Below are 21,595 nucleotides of genomic sequence, written 5' to 3'. Positions count from 1 at the left end.
CGCACCTACACACGACCTACACAACACCCCCACATAAATGCTCAAAATGTACATGAAACGTGCGCATGCATGCACGCCGCACACGCACACACACACCCTAACTCACTACTCCGGGGTATTTCCCAGAGCTGTAATTATGTGACCTCTCCATTTCACATGAATTTCTCCGGGCATGTCGGGAGAAAACATACTAATTAGCTGAGTCGTGGTGTCGACGGCCCAGGGCTGCCATGTGTGCCATGACGTTAATAGGACTGACGTTTTCACTCTCACTAGGGTTGGGAAACTTTAGGATTTAAACCATTCTGCTTCCGTAACGATTCCCTCTTAACGGTTGCATTCCTTAACGGTTCCCTATAATGATTCATATAGGGGGTTCCAAATGGACCCTTACAGGACTGTAACTCTGAGAAAGTACAAATAGAACCAAGTGGACCCTTACAGGACTGTAACTCTGAGAGAGTACAAATGGAACCAAATGGACCCTTACAGGACTGTAACTCTGAGAGAGTACAAATGGAACCAAATGGACCCTTACAGGACTGTAACTCTGAGAAAGTACAAATATAACCAAGTGGACCCTTACAGGACTGTAACTCTGAGAGAGTACAAATGGAACCAAATGGACCCTTACAGGACTGTAACTCTGAGAAAGTACAATACAAATAGAACCAAGTGGACCCTTACAGGACTGTAACTCTGAGAGAGTACAAATGGAACCAAATGGACCCTTACAGGACTGTAACTCTGAGAGAGTACAAATGGAACCAAGTGGACCCTTACAGGACTGTAACTCTGAGAAAGTACAAATAGAACCAAGTGGACCCTTACAGGACTGTAACTCTGAGAAAGTACAATACAAATAGAACCAAGTGGACCCTTACAGGACTGTAACTCTGAGAAAGTACAAATAGAACCAAGTGGACCCTTACAGGACTGTAACTCTGAGAAAGTACAAATAGAACCAAGTGGACCCTTACAGGACTGTAACTCTGAGAGAGTACAAATGGAACCAATTCTCAGAGTGAAATTAAAACGTGGTAGAGTAAAGTAATTGTATAGCAGACATCAAGTCCACATACCAGCTCTGACATAAAAATAAAAACGGTTCCAGAAACAGTTCCAAATACGTTGGAACAGATTCCGGTTCTGAAACAGTACCGGTTCAGTGTCCCAACCCTAATTCTCACCCCCACCCAGGAGGTCATACTACAGTGATGAGCTGGGCAAGTATAGTAGGGCTGCAATTATTTTATTATTATTCAAATTTCTTAGCAATTATTCTATTGATTATAATTTTTTATAATCGATGCCATCATGCCACAAAAAAAGGACCGGCCTTTTTTATGAGCTGAATTAAAACTACTGGTATTAAATACAAAAGAAAACGTCTTCACAAAATTAGTAAACCAGCAAACCTGCTTTAAAAACACAAACTAACGTAAAGTCAAAACTGAAGTCAAAACTAAATAAAAATAAGAAATAAAAAGGTGCTAAGCTATGATAACATTGATACGCATTCACCAAACACCACTCAATGCACACTTCGCAAACAGAGTATGGAGGGGCACAATTTCGACCTTGGGTCAGATACTTAGCACCGCCGTGTGTGTGTGTGTGTGTGTGTGTGTGTGTGTGTGTGTGTGTGTGTGTGTGTGTGTGTGAGATACGCATTCACCAAACACCACTCCATGCACACTTCGCAAACATAGAGTATGGTAGGGCACAATTTCGACCTTGGGTCAGATACTTAGCACCGCCGCGTGTGCGTGCGTGCACGACTGCGCGTGCGGAGCCTCTTTGATGTGGTGTTAGTGGGAGGGAGGAAAAAGACTGCTGGGAGAGGTCAAAGGTTCAAGAGATGCTGACTCAATGTGAGAGGAAAGTACAAATCAGAGAGAGAGAGAGAGAGAGAGAGAGAGAGAGAGAGAGAGAGAGAGAGAGAGAGAGAGAGAGAGAGAGAGAGAGAGAGAGACAGAGAGAGAGAGAGAGACAGAGAGAGAGAGAGAGAGAGAGAGAGAGAGAGAGAGAGAGAGAGAGAGAGAGAGAGAGAGAGAGAGAGAGAGAGAGAGAGAGAGAGAGAGAGAGAGAGAGAGAGAGAGAGAGAGAGGTGGTGGTGGTATTATATCATCGTTGCTGGGTGGAAACTACTTTTCAGGAAATAGGGGGGAAAAAGGACCCGTGTTCCAATGTAGTCACAAGCTCTTGTTAATTTTTGTTAAATTTGCATCGGTTAAATATTGATAAAACACAAAGACAGACTTAACCACGTTCGCCTGAGGGTTTGTGAGCTTAGAATTATCATTGCTATACTTTAATGTGACACTGTAGTGCAGTATGACAAAGTCGGGCATCAATTTACACAAAAAAGAACATTAAACGACAGCAACGAAATTATACAATGGGTTATTTCCAGCCAAGCATTTCCATTGGTTTAATTAGGCTCTCCAGCTGTGCTCAAAAAAAGGTTTTTTAATTTATGTTATTATTTTTTTAGGTTTTCTGAGCTCAATTGCACCCAAAACCTGAACTTTTAAAGATGGAGTGCATGACACGATTTCTTTCCACCCTAAAACATGATCATCAGGTATTATTATAATATGAGGAAGAAGTTTTTCCAAAAAATGTACAGTATTTGTTAAAATCATGCTTTTATGTGGGCATGCCCACCAGTTCATTAAGTATGCCTGGTTTGCCAGGTGGGTGGTGATCCACCTGAACTGAAGCCGCACCCACAGCTGTAGTTGTATGATAAAGGGGGAGGGGTTAGGGGAGGGGCTGATAGTGTGATGTCACTATATTACTGTTTATTTCATTGGCCCGTTTGACTGTCAAGGGTTCAGCCTCCAGGAAGAACCCCTGAATACAAAGTTAATACACCATTGCACATACAAACGACTCTAGGGTGTCTAATGAAGTACTGTCACCTCATAGACACATGACAAACTGGCTCAAACAAGTGCTCTGGTTTTCCTGCTGTTTGTGATGTCAGTCATGTCACAGCCTGCAAATCCCATACTGTATATGACAATGGGATTTGCCAGCAGATGTCACAGTTTTTTTTTGTTTTTGCCTATTTTCATTGCAGCTCAAAAGGCTTCCAAACCCCAGAGAAAACTCCAAACCACAGGCAGAAAATCCACTGAATGTTCAAAGTTCAGCATCACGTATAGTGTCAAAACACAGTGACAATAACCCACTATGAGAAACAATAAAGAATACGTTGTATTGGGTCATTCAGTGAATCAAACATTTTCATGTCAAGGATATGTATTTGGCCGTGGACCCCAATTTGAACACACACACAAACACACACACGAACGAGAAGGGAAGATTTATCAACCGATCCTCATTTAGCTGAGGACCCCCTGGAATGCCCTCTAGGATGCCTGGGGGTTCCTAGACCCCACTTTGAGACATAGTACCCAATTATAAAAGCATTGTACTATAGCAGGCTGAATTCTGAATCAATAAGGCCTACACACGCACGCACACAGCCACACACACAGGCACACACGTGCAGCGCACATGCGTGCGTGTTGTTTTCAAGAAACCAATCTGTGCCTCCAATTCACTAACACTTGGCTTCTTCAAGTAAATATCGTTGTGCCTGCCTCCCGCACCCATAAACACAATATGTCACCTCCTTATACACAGCGCGCACACACACACACACACACACACACACACACACACACACACACACAAACACACACACACACAAATGAATGCACAAAAACACCAGTCATGCGCTCTCTCACACACCCTTCATAAACAACCTGCACAAACAAACGTGCATACATGCATACCCTACTTTGTAAGGGAATATGTGAGCGACCAGCTGTGTGTGTGTGTGTGTGTGTGTGTGTGTGTGTTGTGACAGCCCAGAAGGAAACAAGGAGAAACGCTGTCTACACTCACCGACACCTTGTTCTTGGTGCGGTGGGGAGTGGGGGGAGTGGGGGGTCACTGCACACACACATGCTCTCGTTACCGCAGCACGCACGTGTCATGATTTATGACCAGTGGCGAAACATCCGTGATATGATGACCAACTCATAATATATCCTCTTTTCATACTATATATTTCTCTCTGTGTGTGACTGTGTGTGTCTCTAATAAGCTAGAATGTATGTGCAATACGGGCTGGTGTTGACACATCATGTTCTCCGCGGCGTGCGACTCAGCTGACCCTCACCCACAACCCCTTTGGTTTAGATGGAGACTCGTGAGGGACCACTCAGGTGGTCCACCGACCTAAATCACAACAGCACGCTCCTATACTGACATCCTGCTTGTCTGCTCTAACGTTAAAACAATGAAAAGAAAAGGAAGAAAATTAAACAAATTGCCCTTATCGCTGTGGAATAATCCAAGATCTGTTTCATATGGACTGCAGGTGGTGAGAGTTACACAGGTGCTACCCGTCCTGCACCAACACGACAATTAAACACATCTCTACAGACTGGTCCTTTAACCGATTGAACCCATTTATCACCCCGAGTTGCAACTAGACTTGGACCAGTTTCTTTGCAACAAATCTCTTCGCCAAAAATAGCAGATCTACAGTAGAATTTGTGAGCTTGTAGATCTGGGCGTGGTTAAGCCTAGAATCAACCCATCCAGGATGGTGAATCATGACCATAAAACCTGTGATTATGTGAATATTTTTAAGCAAAGGGTATTTATTAAATATAGTATATCATATAATTAAATATGAATTTATTATTTTTCACATAGTCATGATTCACCAGGATCCTGGATGGCTTGATTCTAGGCTTAAAATAATTGATATCAATATCTTTGTAAATCTCTATGGGGAAAATGAAAGGCTGATTTTTCAGTGGAACCAGAACACCGCGCCCACTGCTATGCTCTATAGATGCCAGGGGTTCAAGTGGTTAAAGGGATTGTGACATTAAAAAAAAGGTTTTGGAATTGTTCTTGTTTTTTTTAGGTTTTCTAATCTCAATTGCACCCAAAAAACATGAACTTTTAACATTCAGTAGATTTTCTGTGATCTGGGGTTTTCTGGCTCAAACAGGTGCTCTGATTTGCCGGCAGTAAGTGACATCACTTACTGCAAATCCCATATATGTCAATGGGATTTGCCAGCAGATGTCACTGTTTCACTGTGTTGCCCGTTTTCATTGTAGCTCAAAAGGCCCACAAAACCCCAAAGAAAACTGCAGACCACAGAAAATCCACTGAATGTTCAAAGTTCAGGTTTTTTTGGGTGTAATTGAGGTCATAAACCTAAAAGAAAAAAGAAAAAGAAATGAAAATGAATGTCATAAAACCTTTAAAGAAAACAAACACTTTGCATTGGACAAAACGCAAGCACACCGTTTTCCCCAGCAAATAAAATACCCCATAAGATAATTCTTATCAGCAATGTTCTGTTTTAGTTCTGCTGAGCTGTGGTTCTGTCCCAGAACTACTGGGTGCAGGCCTTAGTGTGTCTGTCTCTATTGTTCTCTGTGCTAAAGTCAACTCACACGCACACACACGCGCACGCACACACACAACAAGCAGCAGCGCTGGGAATTGAATTAGAAGAAAACATGAGATTAGATAATGGAGGTGGAGGGAGAATGCCGCTAGATTAGTCAAAAATGCAGACGATGCCATGTCCTATTCAATTAACCTCAGGCACTACGGTGTGTGTGTGTGTGTGTGTGTGTGTGTGTGTGTGTGTGTGTGTGTGTGTGTGTGAGACAGAGAGAGAGCGAGTGAGAGTGAAACTGACACTGAAGTCACTATAAGTGGTCATTTGTTGATTATAGAGACAATTATAATAAAAATCAACCGTTAGGTCGCTTTGGTCGGCATTTGCGGGAGATTTCTGACTGCTCGCAGGTGTCTGGGATCGGACGCTAATTCCCAGGAGACTCCCAGAACCTGGGATGTCTACTGTACACTGTTGGAAGTTCACACAAATTAATAAAGTGTGAACCAAAAGAGATTTCTGCCTGCTCGCGGGTGTCTGGCAATAACTCAAGAGCGAATAAAAAAAGGAAACCAATACAGTGCAGTACGTTGGGAGATTTACAAGGTGTCTGCACCACACGGTCAAATAAGAGGAGCCAGGAAGTGCTGTTTCTTAATTTCCTCTTTTGACCGACACTATAGGAATATAACACACAGCAGCTCACTGACTGACTGACTGGCTGGCTGGCTGGCTGGCTGACTGACTGACTGACTGACTGATACAAGTACTGTACTTAAGTACAATTTTGAGGCATATATACTTTACTTGAGTGTTTAAAATTTCCAATCACTTTTACCTATACTCCACTACATCTCAGAGGCAAATATTGTACTTTTACTATTTATTTGAAAACTTCAGTTACTAGTTACTTTGATTATTATTACAAAACATACAGTATGTCTGCATGATTGCAGTATTGATACTTGTACGTTACAAATGTTAGTACTTTTCCCAACCCCTGCCTATAGGGCCGCTCCTCAGTTCGATGCAAGGCTCCATCAGAGTGTCCTTGAGCAAGCTTAGACACTGAATCCCTCATTGCTCCTGATGAGCAGGTTGGTGCCGTGCATGGTTTCCGTCACTGTGTGCGTGCATGCGTGCGTGTGTGCGTGCGAATGAATGAATGCAATAAATGCACCATTTACAGGCAGAATCACTGCTGTACAACATGCTCATGTGTCAACCTGCCATGCATATTTATCATTAGCCTGCATGCACTCACACACCTGCAAATGACACATGACAAGCTGCATACATACATACACACACACACACACAGTACGCCTATGCATGCACACACACACACACACACACACACACACACACACACACACACACACACACACACACACACACACACACACACACACACACACACACACACACACACACACACACACACACACACACACACACACACACACACACACACACACACACACACACACACACACACACACACACACTTCAAGCTAGCCTATCCGTAAGCTATAGCTGCAGTTAATATTGAATTCAGCTCCTCCCTCCCCAGAGACGTCACATCTCCCATGATGCCTCTGGGCATAAAGCACGCAATGCATAATAGAGTGTCACTGTGTGTGTAACTGTATGTGTGTGCGTGTGTGTGCGTGTGTGCACCAGAGTAGGTGAGATGAGTCCGAGCAAGAGCATTGAAATACTCAGTAGGCCAATTACATTCCTGCAGAAATAGAGAGCAGAATATACAATATGTAACAGTTAGCCTGAAGCCACTAAATCACACTCTCTCTCTCTCTCTCTCTCTCTCTCCGTCTCTCTCTCTCTTTTTGTGTCTCTCTCTCTCTCTCTCCGTCTCTCTCTCTCTCTTTGAAGGTATAGCTGGTGGTTATGCAAACGCCTGCGTTCGTTCGTTCATTCTTTGATTCACTGCTAATTCCGCCTCTCTGCTCAAGGAGGGAGGAGTGGGGCTGGTATGTCCCGAGAATTAATTAAACCACTCTGTGTGAGTGGGCAGAGACAGAGAGCGAGAGAGAGTATATTAGAGAGAGAGAGAGAGAGAGAGAGAGAGAGAGAGAAAGAGAGAGAATGTTGGAATGCATTAGAGCACAGTCCGTCACAACTCTGAGAGTGTATCTACAAAAGGAACCGAATGGGCCTTTGCGGTTCCATGTGCACACTCTCGTAGGGAGTTAACTGACCAGTAAGGGTTAATTTGGTTCCTAACTATAATTTTTGCCTTGAATCTCCTCAAGGACCCCCACACTTTGAGACCCACTGTCCTATAGACCATGACACCACGACAAAAAGAAAACGTCCCAGGTCACATCCCTGGGGTCAAAAGTCACAGGAAGTTATCTCGAGGGCAAGCTGACCTCTGATCTCTCTGATCCCTCTGGACTCTCTCTCTCTCTCTCTGGTACAGGCTTTAGCTTAGACATACTTTTGGTCCGACAGTCATTAGACCGATAACCTCAATCCATAACCTAACCCTAACCGCAAGCACGGGAGCAGCGCATGTTCCACCGTTGTTTCCGCATGTCGGTCTGTTGTTGTGTCTAATCTACATGCATCCCCCCCCCCTCCCTCCCTCCCTCCCCCCCTTACCAACAACCTGGACATGGAAAATTGTCCTCCCAATGTCTAATTCTCAAAGTGTGCTTTACAGTTGGCCCTCATACAAGCGCGCACGCTCATGCACGCACACACGCACACACACACACACACACACACACACACACATACACACAAACACACACACACGCCCCTGAGCGACTGATTGAATGGCTGACCCCACTTTCATTCTCACTCAGGCCTGACATGAGTAATCAATAATACACACCAACCCCCCGCCGTCCCCCCGTCCCCGCCCCGTCCCCCCATGATTCAGGGTGTCTATTGATGCACTTTTCTCATGTGCTCATCCTGTGAGTGTGTACATTGCATGCGTGCGTGCTTGTGTGTGCGTGCATGCGTGTGTGCGTGCATGGTTCAAGGAGTCAATCTTGCAAGAGTCAATCTGTCTGCTGTCCTTAGAGAAATAAGACAATGGTATATATACACTAAAGCCCTCCACTGCTGGCCTGCTCAGGTGCCAAAAAAATGACAACTAAAAACACAGTGAAGCAGCTTTCTGCTTCCACGGGCCGACAGCCTGGAAAAAAACCCCACTACAGCTCAGACAGGCACCCTCTGTAGACATATTTAAAGCACAGCTCAAGTCCCACCTTTTCACACTTGCTTTTAGTTGAGTTTTTAAACCGGTGTGTTCTCGTTCATGTGTGTGTTCTTATTCATGCTCACTGTTCTGCCCGATTTGCTGCCGTTTTTATGCAGTTTGCTATACCGTTTTGTATTGTCTTAATGTTACTGTGATTTTGCTTGCACCGTTTTAGCTTATCAGTGTAATGCCATTTTAAATTTATTTTTTCCACTGTAAAGCACTTTGCACTGCATTCTATGATATGAAAGTCGGTGCTATATAAATAAAGTTTGTTATTATCATTATTATGTAAATCATTCAAAGGTTTCCAAATATGTTTTAATCATTAAAGTTTAGTGTATCGAGTAATTCAAACAATATATTTCCCTGCATCAACATGTTGAAATACCTTCTGTAGATTAGTTAACCCATTTTGGGTGGGAACCCCTTTTGGTGTTAGCATTATGTTATGCTTTAGCTATTGAAAAATAGCAGATCTACAAGCTCATAGCGCGCCACCGAGTGGCGCGCTACGAGCTTGTAGGTCTGCTATTTTTGAAAAATCGAAGAACATAGCTTTTTCAGAAAGCTGTCAGGATGTAGAAGACATTTTTAGAATCTGATCATCTCATGTCAAAATGGGTTTTAAATACAATAGAACAGAGTAGAGTGCACAGTCAAACACATTCATTTGGGGGTCCTCCTCCATGGCATGGGAAGGTTCCAGGACCACTGATAATAGATTAGAGCAGAGTAGAATAGAATGTGGCAGGCGTGCTGCAGCTGTTGCAGCGTCTACTACGGTATGTCTATTCTCGGCCCACACGGGTCTCTGCAAATGAGATGAGATCACACACACGCGCGCACACACACGCACACACACAATCTGGCAGTTATTCTCCTTCAGGTGTCGATACTGTGTGCGTGCGTGTGTTTTGCTCGCAACTTGAATCCATCACCCAGCATACAGGAGCAGCTGTGTGTCTGTCGTCCATTGACAGGTGGTAACGGGGAGAACTGGGATGATGCGAAAAAGGCCATGTATGTCGACAGACATGAAGTTGAACCCGTCTATGCTGCTAACTGCGTGAACAAACAACACGTCAGAACAACAGACCAACTGAGACAAGAAAGACACTGTATATATAAGCCACGGAAGAATAAAATGTGTTGTTAATTATGCCTGCAACAGCATGTGTTTGATCCGGTGATGTTTGAGAGAGAGAGAGAGAGAGAGAGAGAGAGAGAGAGAGAGCACCGTTTGCATTGATTCAAGTAAATGTATTTCAGAAATGCAATGTCTCTCCCCCGGTCACCCGAACGAGTGAAAATAGCAGATCTACAAGCTCACAACGCCCTGCGATGTGACACGTTGTGAGCTCAGATGTAGGAAATGTTATTCGTGAACCAAATTTATTTTGGGGGGGGGGGTAACAGTGGCTTTTACAGTAGCTGTGGTCTAGTATAAAACTCACTCCCGTAACTGAGACCACAAGGCTTGGTGAAGGTTTGGTCTTATGACATCCTGATAAGCAAAAGCGCATTTAAAGCAATTAAAAAAAGGGTGATTATTTCATTTTATTCTATCTTCTGAAAAACTACCGCTAAGAGTCCACACACAACCGCGCCCCTTAACACACCAAACACCCAGGGTTATTTAATCCATTAACCCATTCTGACCTGAGATCAGATTCATACGAGGTTTCCGCCGGACACACGCTGCTCTGATGAACCCATTCTGACCTGAGATCAGATTCTAAAAATGTCAGTCGCTCTTCGATTTTTCAAAAATAGCAGACCTACAAGCTCGTATCGCGCCACTCGGTGGCGCGATATGAGCTTGTAGATCTGCTATTTTTAAATAGCTAAAGCATAACATGATGCTGACACCAAAATGGGTGCCCGTTCAGAATGGGTTAAATCAGAGCGCCCAGCGATTTATAGCAGCGGAACACATTTAGCGACACACCAGGCGCTATCCCGGAAGTAGCTGAAGTAGCTAGATGTAGCCAAAACACTCCCGAGGCGATCGACTACGACTACGCTCCCAGCCTGTGGAGTGATGTGATCGGTTTTGATATCAATAAATCTCAGTACTTTTATCAATCTCCGTCCTGAGTGAGCGCTGGGCGTTACTAATTGATTGAACGGAGAACTCTGTCCTTGCCGCTCTGTGCATGCTTGATTTATTGGCAAAGGATTATGCTTCCCCAGAAAAATTGTTTAGGACTCAGTTTGGAGGATACACCCTTGTTCCACCCATCCGATATCAAATGAATGAACCCAACTTATACTACAAAATACCCTTTTTTTAAATGTAGGCATGTTATTTTAGTTATTCCTCGAGTGGTTCAGATTCATGTATTTAACACATTAAAATTCTGAAAGGATTTCTCCACCCTGCTACAGGGGCTAAGCCTCTCATCTCAAACAATGCCAACAAAAAAAATGAACGCCCACCTCCTTATAAAGGAATGGAAACATGTGGAACATGTGCAATGTCCTGAGTTGACTCCATTAAACAGCCCACTCACTGTGTCAATACACCGTCTACAATCAACGCAGGCCTCAATTTAACACCACGCTTTAGTTATTTTATGTGAAACACACCCCTGCCCTGCATGCGTGCACTTTTTATTTACTGGGCTGGCACTTGACAGGACAGCTATAAAGTTTGAGGCAAACCTGCTGAGAGACCCAAGCTTCTTACTGTCTAGACTTAGACTACACCAAGTTCTCTTTAGGAAAGAAAGAAAGAAAGAAAGAAAGAAAGAAAGAAAGAAAGAAAGAAAGAAAGAAAGAAAGAAAGAAAGAAAGAAAGAAAAAGAAAGAAAGAAAGAAAAAGAAAGAAAGAAAGAAAGAAAGAAAGAAAGAACGAAAGAACGAAAGAACGAACGAACGAACGAACGAACGGGGAGGGAAAAAAACTGTGTCCAGTGGTTGGTCCTTTCTGAAGTAGTCACACTCCACTGCTGTGGCACTGGCATCACTACAAATTTCCCATTACTAGAGCAGGCCGGCGAGCGAGGCCACTGTAGAGAAGAAATATAATGTACTGCTGCTGAAAGGGAGATATTGTGAGAGAGATGCATTATAGGGGAGGATGGAAAAAGAGAAAGAGTGGGAGGGAGGGAGGTAGGGAGGGGTGAGCGGTCTGAACAAGATCGAGACAGAGAGCAGAAAAGGGAACATCAGGCTGACTCACGCAAACACAGAGCTACAGTAGATGGACGGAGGCAAACACAAACTGAAAGGATTCGACATCATCCATTCTCTCACAACAAACGAAGAGAAGAACAGCAGCTTGGAGAGATGGCCTGCGTTTTTTTCCACTGCTGGTATTGATTTAAACTGCAGCGATTCCAACTGGGCGGTCACACAATCTGTCTGTGTGTGTGTGTGTGTGTCTGTTCAGTGTCTGCAATAATTGGCAGTCGCCATATATGGAGAAGGCAATGCTTTCTGTACCCGTGATCTGTATCTGAAGCACTTTTCTCAAGTTTGCGCATCCACTATTGTTTGTGTTCAAGAAATTTCTTGTAAAATGTGAATACAAATAAATATGTTAAATGTATGTGTGTGTGTGTGTGTGTGTGTGTGTGTGTGTGTGTGTATATATATAAATATATATATATAAGATTATATATATATATATGTGTGTACCGGAAGGTACATGTTGTGAAGGCAAAGCTTCTGTCCGCAGTAAGCCAGTGACAGAAAGCCTTATATTAGCTCTCCACTTAACAATGGCAGCCAGCCCAGTTTAAAATCCATCCGTCGGAAGGCGTCAATTTAACCTCGATCCTGCAGCATCAGTGATCAGGAAAACCTCAGCTCTGGATCTCTATCTAAATGGAAGAACGGTCGATGCATTTATAGATCTGGCAAACAGCAGGCCCTCCATTGACGTTCTTTAGAACCCACCAAGTTAAAGATTTGGAGTTGTGGGAAGACAATATCCACCTCAGGGCCTTTTATGTCTTCAGAAAGCCTTGCTAGACTGAATTCACACCATTCTACTCTCCCTAAAGCACAGTCTAATCTGATATGCAGGTATGCAGACACCAGGAGCTGTGAACGCTGGGCAATTATAGGCCCTGCATGATAACATATCATCATTGCTGTTCGGCAGAAACCTTGCATCGCCATGATTGTTCATCTTTATGTTGTTTTTTCTGTAAATTAATGCCCTGCCTTCGTCATACCAGTGTCACACAAAAGTAGTAAAGATAGCCGATCGACTACAAGCCAATCTTTATTTTATTTTACTAACTAGATTTGGATACGTAGTTGGAAACACAAGGATTCCACCCCGACAGCGATGGTATCATGCAGCTGTTATTGCCACCTTAGCAGTGAGGTGCAGAGGAAGACAAAAGCAGGGTTTGAACAGCCAAACGCATTAGTCACCATTACGGGTTCCAACTCTTTTACTGTACGTCTAGAAGAAGGGCTGGAAAGTAGCTTATTAAGAGCAAGGTTCGATTTGTAGAGGGGAAAAAAAGAAGAGGGGGAGACGTTATTTTTCTTAACTGCTTCCTACAACGAATACAAAGCCCAGTGCTTCTTCGTACAAATACTGGAAAAACTATTCAAGCTCAAAACATGTCACAGCAGAGATTGTGGATCTGCTTATTTGTGTTGATAAAGGAAAGGTTTAACTTTTTTTTTTACATTTTGAAAATGTGCCCAACATAGGGATAGTTTACTTATTATGAATATCAAACATATGAGACAACCTACATTTCCCAAAAAGGAAATTGTGCATTTAATTCAGTCTGACCAGAATAGGGATGGTAGGGTTCATGTGCTTTTTTATTGTGGTATTCCTGTGTGCCCGAACCAAATATTCCACAACGGCCTGTTACGATGAGGCCGATTTTGGGAAAAAATATTTCTGTAATTACTCGTACACATTTTATCCATACATCACGCAATTCGGTATACACTATCTCCATCGTCATGATGTGATCAACACGGATCTGCACCAATTGCCAAAAAAATCACAAACAGTGACACAGTGTGCAATTTCCGTGAAATTATACACGCACATTTCCACTAGGCGAGGACGACATGCCATGCCTTTTTTTTTCCATATCAGCCTCACAGTGGCGGCGCTATAACAGGCCAATTCCTGTTTTTACCTATAACTGCATCGATCTGTGTACAACTTTGTTTGCACACTCCCTAGAGGCCATGGAAAAACGTTTTCCCTGCATTTTCCACATCTCCCAGTTATAGCGCCACCATGAGGCCAATTTCTGCAAAACACATTTGTTTATATTCGTCGCACAGATTTCATCCAAATCTCATGCAAATCGAGTCTGGTGGATTTCTCAGATTCTACACTGATTGGCTAAGATTGCCTTCCAAAGTTTTCAGGAGTGGCCCGTTTTGTATAAAATGCTGCAAATCATGAGTGCAGTGGAGCTGTGCACGCATACCGGTATTCCCACTAGGCTGAGGAAGCAATGCCACTTGACATTTATCAAATCAGCCTTATGGTGGCGCTATAACAGGCCAAGTCACGTCTTCACATGCACCGATCTGCATAAAACTTTGTATGCACAAAACGTTGTGTGAACACTCTCTACAGCTCAAGGAAAAACATCTGTCCTGCATTTTTCAATTCTGCGCTTTTCGAGCAACAACAGGAGGCCCATTAGTCCTTCAGCTTTTATCCAAATATGAATCCTGGTGGAGACCTGTGCCTCGAGGGGAACTTCTTCTAGTTATGAATGTTTTTCAGCTGTGTTTGGTCCGTCAAAATGTCAGTGCTCTTTTATTCTTATTTTATTTTATATTTATTCTTCCTGAAGCACCATTGGTGCGAGCCGACGGCTCACGTTATTACTAACCACAACCTTCACCCTACTCTAACATTTGTCCGAATATTGGGGTTTCTGAATGAAGGGCTGTTGGACCAGGGGGGAGGCCCCCAACATTTCAAAAGACTCAGTTGGCCTTTTCACAGTCGGTGACCATATGCGACTGTACAGTACACCATTTTGAACTTCATAACTATGAGCTATACTTTCTAGGCAAAGTAACAGTTCTTCACCATGAGGCACTGCAGGGGGATATTTTAGAAGTCTTTATACTACCCCGTCCACAAGGTCACTCACCGAGACCAATGTTACAATTATAATTAAACAAGAATTTTTCAGGTCAACAGGTCTATGATTATAAATTAGCCTACCTGACTGGTCAGGGTGCTATAATTTAATGGTCAGTTCCTCCACTGCATTTTTTCCCCCTGAGTTTTCTCATTGTGGAACATACTGTAATAAGTCCTTTCTGCAGTGCCGTTGCGGGCCTGTTCCTGCGTTCTGCAGTTTGCGTGACCAGGGAGCATCAGGCACTGCCAGGCCAAGTCCGTCATCGTTAGCTACTAACGTGCCACCGCGAGGAAATTAGCCGTGCGTGCAGGCACGGCGGAAATTATGATGAAAATCACATCAACAAGCTTCTTATTATGACGAAATAATCGCTGTACCAAAAGTAGAAAAGTAGTCATTATGCCCAGAACGTTGCACCCGTGTGAAGTGAGGGGCCCTCTTATCATCAGTACGTCACTTGTGGTGTCCTCAATTTTCTGTCCTCACTTTTTATCCTCAATACGTATAGTCTAGTCTCTGGAGGGGGGTCTCCTGCACCCCCCGGAAATATACTTCTAATCAGTGTTTTCTTATTGGAAAAAATGTGCTGAAAATGATGAGCTATGATAAAAAGTTGTCAAAATGTCCCACCTACCTCAAAATCCACTTTTTTGTATATGGCTCTGGCGAAATTATGTAAATGCAAATATTAATTCACCAAAATTCCATAAATAGACATGGTAGTCTGAAATTTGTCATGGACTATCCTGACACATAAGGGTAAGTAGCAGAATAGCATTTGGGGGCTTGCTACCATTGTATTTATAAATATGACATATATAATCCCCAGAAACACAGAAAAATATACTGTCCGCTTGACAAATGACAACAAAGATGGTAATTTTCCAGCACTTCTTTGTGAGTATCACTGCCCCACTTGTATATAGAAAACTTCCAATGCTTTTACTTCTACTCCACTACATCTCGAATCCCAATATTGTACTTTTACTCCTCTACATTTATTTGGAAACTTTAGCCTACATTGCTCAGCCCAATCAAATCATCACTATGGGGTAAGCACAAACAGATCTACAAGCTCACAATGCATCATTGTGAGCAGAATGCTCAGAACAGAATGCTCCTGTCCTCTGAAATGCAGTGTGGAGACTGCAGAGATTATTGTTGCTTATGTATACATGATCTAAACCAGTGGTTCTCAACATGTGGGTCGGGGTTTACGTACGTAGGTGTGAAGGCTGAACCTCCAGTATAAGAAAGAGGCAAAATAAAAGTTGTGAAAATGTTGTGAGCTTGTAGATCAGGAATTTTCACAATATTTACTGTATACGATTATGTGGAACCTAGTCAAACTAATGAGCCTGTAAGGTTCAGGTTTATTTGTCATGTGTATAGATACAGAGTATAAATACAATGAAATTTATTTTGCTCAGAGCACTCTCAGTCTTACATACATAGGACATACACAAACAGTATAGTGCAAGAAAGTGAAGTGACAAAACGGTGCAATACAGTTCAAGGTCAGCTGTTCAGCAGCCTGACTGCCTGGGGGTAGAAACTGTTACTGAGACGGGTGGTGCGAGATTTGATGCTCTGTCACAGACATCCGCACAGCAAGTTCTGTCAGGAACCCGAGTATAGTTGTTGGCCGTTCATTGGGCCGCCTCCGCCTCAGCCTCACGTTCTCATTGGATCTCATGATCCACTCATCCAATCACAGCACTCATTTCACCTTCATACCGGCTATTTAAACTGAAGTTTTGCACTGCTCATCCCTGCTTGCTTGCTGCATACTGATACTGTTGCACTGCTGTATGCATGCTTAACCCATTTTGGGCAGGAACCCCTTTTGGTGTTAGCATTATGTTATGCCACCGAGTGGCACGCTACGAGTTTGTAGGTCTGCTATTTTTGAAAAATCCAAGAACGACTGACATACTAACATAGCTTTTTCAGAAAACTGTCAGGATGTAGAAGACATTTTCAGAATCTGATCTCAGGTCAAAATGTTGCTGCTCACCCTCCTCCCCCCCAGCTATCACCTGTTGTTTTGGATCTGCTGTTTAGGTACAGGGGATTTGGAGTCCCTATGCTTGGGATATGCGCTTTATCGGAGTACCTAAAAGCTGATCCGAATTCATCGCCAAACCATAATACAAATATTTCTCATTTTATATTCAATAAATATATATTCTATCCATTCATGAGTTGTCCTGACTGAACATTGAATGCCTCAACTCCTATTATTTGAAGAAGAAAAAAGGGTCACACAAAAGGATCAAAAGTAGCAGATCTACAAGCTCCAAACGTGGTGCAAAGCAACACGTTTTGATCTTGTAGATCTGCTACTTTTGAGGCTTTTGAAATTTGAATCCTGAAAAGTAACAGTTTTGGACATGTGAGGTTTCCGCCTGAGAGAGACGATGTAGAGCTACAATCCAAAATGACAAAGATGCTTTCCCGGTTAAAAAAAAAATCACACCCATGTGAACCGAGTGGTGCAACTCCCCACTGTCTCTCTCTCTCTCTGTTTCTGGCAAACAGCGCCCCTACTGGTACTCATTATATGATGCTCATAGTCACATACTGTAGGTGAACACATAGGTGAACACGGACAAAGCTGTTCCTTGGAGTGGTTGCACCACTAAAAAAACTCTAATATTCCGTCGACGACAGACACTTGCATTTTCACTTAATTAAAAAACAAAACTCTGTATACCATGAACACAACATCCAATCAACCCCAAATATATATATATATATATATATTACAGAACATAGAATTGGTGATTTTCACCCATACTATAACTACATTATTTGGAGCAGTGGATGCCCAGGGAGCAGTGAGGGGGTTAAATGTCTTGTTCAGGGACACTTGGACACATTGTAGCTCGACTTCTTCAAATATTCTGGTCACGAGCCGCGGAACTCCAAACCAAAGACGGACTCCAGACGGCTCGCATCCAAACACAGTCGGGAGGAGAGTACCTGCTGCTTTATTAGAACAACTATCTGGTCTTCAATTTATATCACCCGTTAAAAGACATCTGTTGCTTTAAAGACATCTGTTGCTTTAAAGTACGGTAAGTCTGTTTGGATTGTGTTTATATGGTTTACGGTTCAGCAACAATGTTACTCTGGAGACTATGATCACTAGCGTTACGTTTTGTATTATTCTGTATTCCCTTTGAGAGAAAACTGACCACAGACAAAGGTTAAAAGTAGCTCTTGCAGGCCAAATAATACATTATTTTAAGCAGTATAGGGTGGGTGATGGCTGATTTAAGCAGTGAAAATGCAGACTCTGAGCTGGGTGTAACCACACACCTGCATTGAGCTCATCAAAGGACACAGGTTAAAGACCTGGGGCACATTGTACAAAATGTCTTCTAAATACTAACAGTTTTCTGAAAAAAAAAAAACATATGTTGCTAATTTGCTTACTTCTTTCATATCCTATTATGTTGTGCTAATCTACTGTACTTGAGGAAAGCATGGGGATCTACAAGCTGGTGTCCTTGTACACCGTACACATTCTGATAAAAGGTGGGAACTCTGCAATTGTGTTACGTTCAGACATTCCATCAAGATACTGAACTGTGCTAAACAACAAAGCCTGAGCGGAACTACAACAGAGTATAGGTTAATCTAGAGAATTGGCAACATCTTTGCTTCTGGGGGATGGATGGAGTGGTGTAATAATGATAATGGATTAACCACTATAACCCTAGCCTTCTTATTCAACAGCCAATCTACAAGCTCACAGCACGTCACGAGATTATTGTAGGGGGGGGGGGGGAGAGCGGAGCAAGTGCAGAGCAGACCTTTTTTCCCACTAAGTACTAGTACAAGATTGACCCTATAAAAAGGTCCATTTGGTTACTAACGCTCCATCATTTAACTGGTGACCACATGGAACCCCCTCAAGGACCACTGGTGGTCCCCGGACCATTGGTTGAAAACCACCGCATTAGTAACATCAGTGGAGACGAGGACACAGACGCGGCATCCTCCCAGAGCACATCCTCATCACATCACCAGGGTCACAGTCAACACATGACTCACTGCCATTGTCTCGCTGGCTCTCGGGTACTGGAAACCTTGTAAGAATGTCCCAAACAGCTACTTTTAAATGGGAAAAGGAACCTGTCTGCCTGTCTGCAATGTACTGTAGTAGTAGTAGTAGTAGTAGTAATACTGTAGTATTCTTTTTGTCACTTTCATAATTTATAGGCTAAAAGTCACAGACAGACTTGTCCACTTAACATCTTTTCAAAGCTCTCAAAGCGACACATTGCGAGCTTTGTAGATTTGTGTGTGACCTATGTGCTCCAAAGCAGGGAATTAATTTACACACACAAAAAAGGTTGAAATATGAGGTTACAAGGTTTCTGCCCCGACAGCAATGGTATTGTTTATTGCTGTATTGTTTGAACATCAAACCAGGTCCATATGGGGTGGTGGGCTCTGTGTGTTTGGAGTGTTGCTTTCTGTGAACATTGTGGTTTTGGCAGAGCTTGGTCAGAACATGAAGCCACTGCCCCGTTGCTTCACTGCCACAGTGAAGCAACCACATCAAGGAAAACAAGCCCAAAAGAAGCGACTATAGAGGCCACATGAGCACTTTAAACCTACTTAGTATTGTAGTGTAAACAAAAGTTTTTTTTTGTTTTGTTTTGCAAAGTAGTACTGCTTAATTCCCAAAAGGTGCAAAATGCAGACGTCTTTGATGAAAAAGAATGTATATGGATTTATTTATTGGAGCAAGGCAACAAGAATGAGACAACGCGTTTGGAGCTACAGTAGAAGGTCTTCGTCAGGGTCTCTCTCATATATACTGTAGTGTATACTGTAGTGTACATCATGATCAGCTATTTGAACGATTGCCGATCTACAAGACGCACCACGTTGTGAGCTTTTGAGCTTTTGAGCTTGTAGAGTTTTTCTATTTCAAAACAATCTTGAAAGATTTTTGACAATAAACAAGTTGATACAAATCTGATACAGGGTTCTGACAAGAACATTTAAATAAAAATAAATTCATACAGGGGTTAAGGACAAATAGATATGAATTTAGGAGTCCATGACATTGAAGTAATTGATGAGTTAACCACACCACTGGTTTAAATTCAGTAATAATTAAAACATTTGGAAGACTATATAAGCAACTACACTCTTTAGAAACAAGCTATAAAAAAACATTTACAAGCACCTTTACAGAAAAAGAAGCCCAACGTCGCTTAGAATAAGTGGACATGGCAACACTGTCACTGACAGACACACACAGTCTGCAAAGTAGGCCAAGTGGAAGCACATGGAAATGTGTGACAAAGATAACCATCAATATTGATTTCACAGCCCAATCATGGAAGCCTCATGCTGCTCACCAACTGGCAGTGGTGTAAAGTAAGCGTATTAAGTACCATTTTGAGTTATTTGTTTTGTACTTCAGCATTTTCAATTTCCAAAACTTTCACTTCTACCCCACTATATCTCAGAGGCAAATATTGTACTTTTACCACTACAATTATTTGAAAACTTCAGTTACTACTAGATGTTGGTACCAGATAACAGGCAAACGATCAAAACAACATTTCCTCTACATTCTCTAATTGTGTAGAATTAATTCAAGTAATGCAGGTGTATAACAATAATTTAAGTAAGGGTCAATTTAGTTTTACCAACTCTCCATCATTTATGGGGACGACCAGGAACCCCCTCAAGGACCACTGGTGGTCCCCGGGTTCACTGGTTGAAAACCACTGCAATAGGGCATTCATTTATAATTAAAAAAAAATGAAACGATACATACGGAGATACAAGTTTTCTGTCCCACGGCAACGGAGCAAATGACAAAGATTGATTTCACAGCCGACCCGGCCGTTGGTCATGCTGCTCATCGACTAACTAACTGGGTTTGCACTGGAAAAAACGAAGATGGCCCACTAACCTAGAACTGGTCTGGATGGAAAAATGGTACCGTACCGTCGTACCGGGTCAATACTCAGCATCATGCAGGCTAAAACGGGGTCAGCTGAGCATTCTGGTACAAAATTCAAGAGTCTCAAATAAATCAAGTGACTTTTTTTCTTCTTCTTCCCTTTCACATGTAGAAGAGTGATGAACTTCAGAAGAAAAGTCATCATTTTTGTGTCAACCCCAAGCTATATTGGTGTAGCGCTTTGGGGACAGGTGTCTGTCTGTCTGCCTGCAGATAATCCCCTAGATCAGCGTCATATTTCTTCTTATGCACGCTACCAGCAGCAGGCCACGGACGGAACTCCATTCATGACATTTTCCAAATCCAAATGTTTTATATTTCCCAGTGAACCTCTTACTTTACACCAATCTTGTTATGGTGACATTGTGTTGTTGTCGTTATTGGTGAGGATTAAGATTGCTGTGTCTGTCTCTAGACTGATGCACACAGATGGATGCCTGTAGACTGATACAGAGAGACAGATAGAAACACACAGTGTGCATAACCCGACACCGTATCACATTCACACTCACAGCACTATCGACTGTACTGTTTCACATTTCATCTGAGAGGGGGAGAGAGGGAGAGTGAGACTGAGAGAGAGAGAGAGAGAGAGAGAGAGAGAGAGATAGAGAGCGAGAAAGGGCTTGAAGTTCAAGGCCACATCAAATTAGCAACGCCAACACACATTTATTTAAACGTGCGTCAACAATACACCTGTGCACATTATGACGGGCAAGTCCGGCAGGCCTGCGATACGATATGATGCGCACACATATACAGTGAAGTTGTGTATTGGACATTACTGTGGCAGACAGTTTAAGTATTAT

The 21,595-nt window shown here is 42.7% G+C and overlaps 1 protein-coding gene across 1 annotated transcript in view; it reads right to left on the bottom strand.

Annotated features, from left to right (window-relative positions):
* Positions 1–21,595, bottom strand: part of anks1b (ankyrin repeat and sterile alpha motif domain containing 1B) — a 295,647-nt gene that overhangs the window by 216,825 nt on the left and 57,227 nt on the right.

Source organism: Protomyctophum parallelum (genome assembly GCF_964188405.1).
Source record: "Protomyctophum parallelum genome assembly, chromosome: 22".
Classification (NCBI taxonomy): Eukaryota; Metazoa; Chordata; class Actinopteri; order Myctophiformes; family Myctophidae; genus Protomyctophum; species Protomyctophum parallelum.
This window is presented reverse-complemented; position numbering and strand designations above follow the sequence as displayed.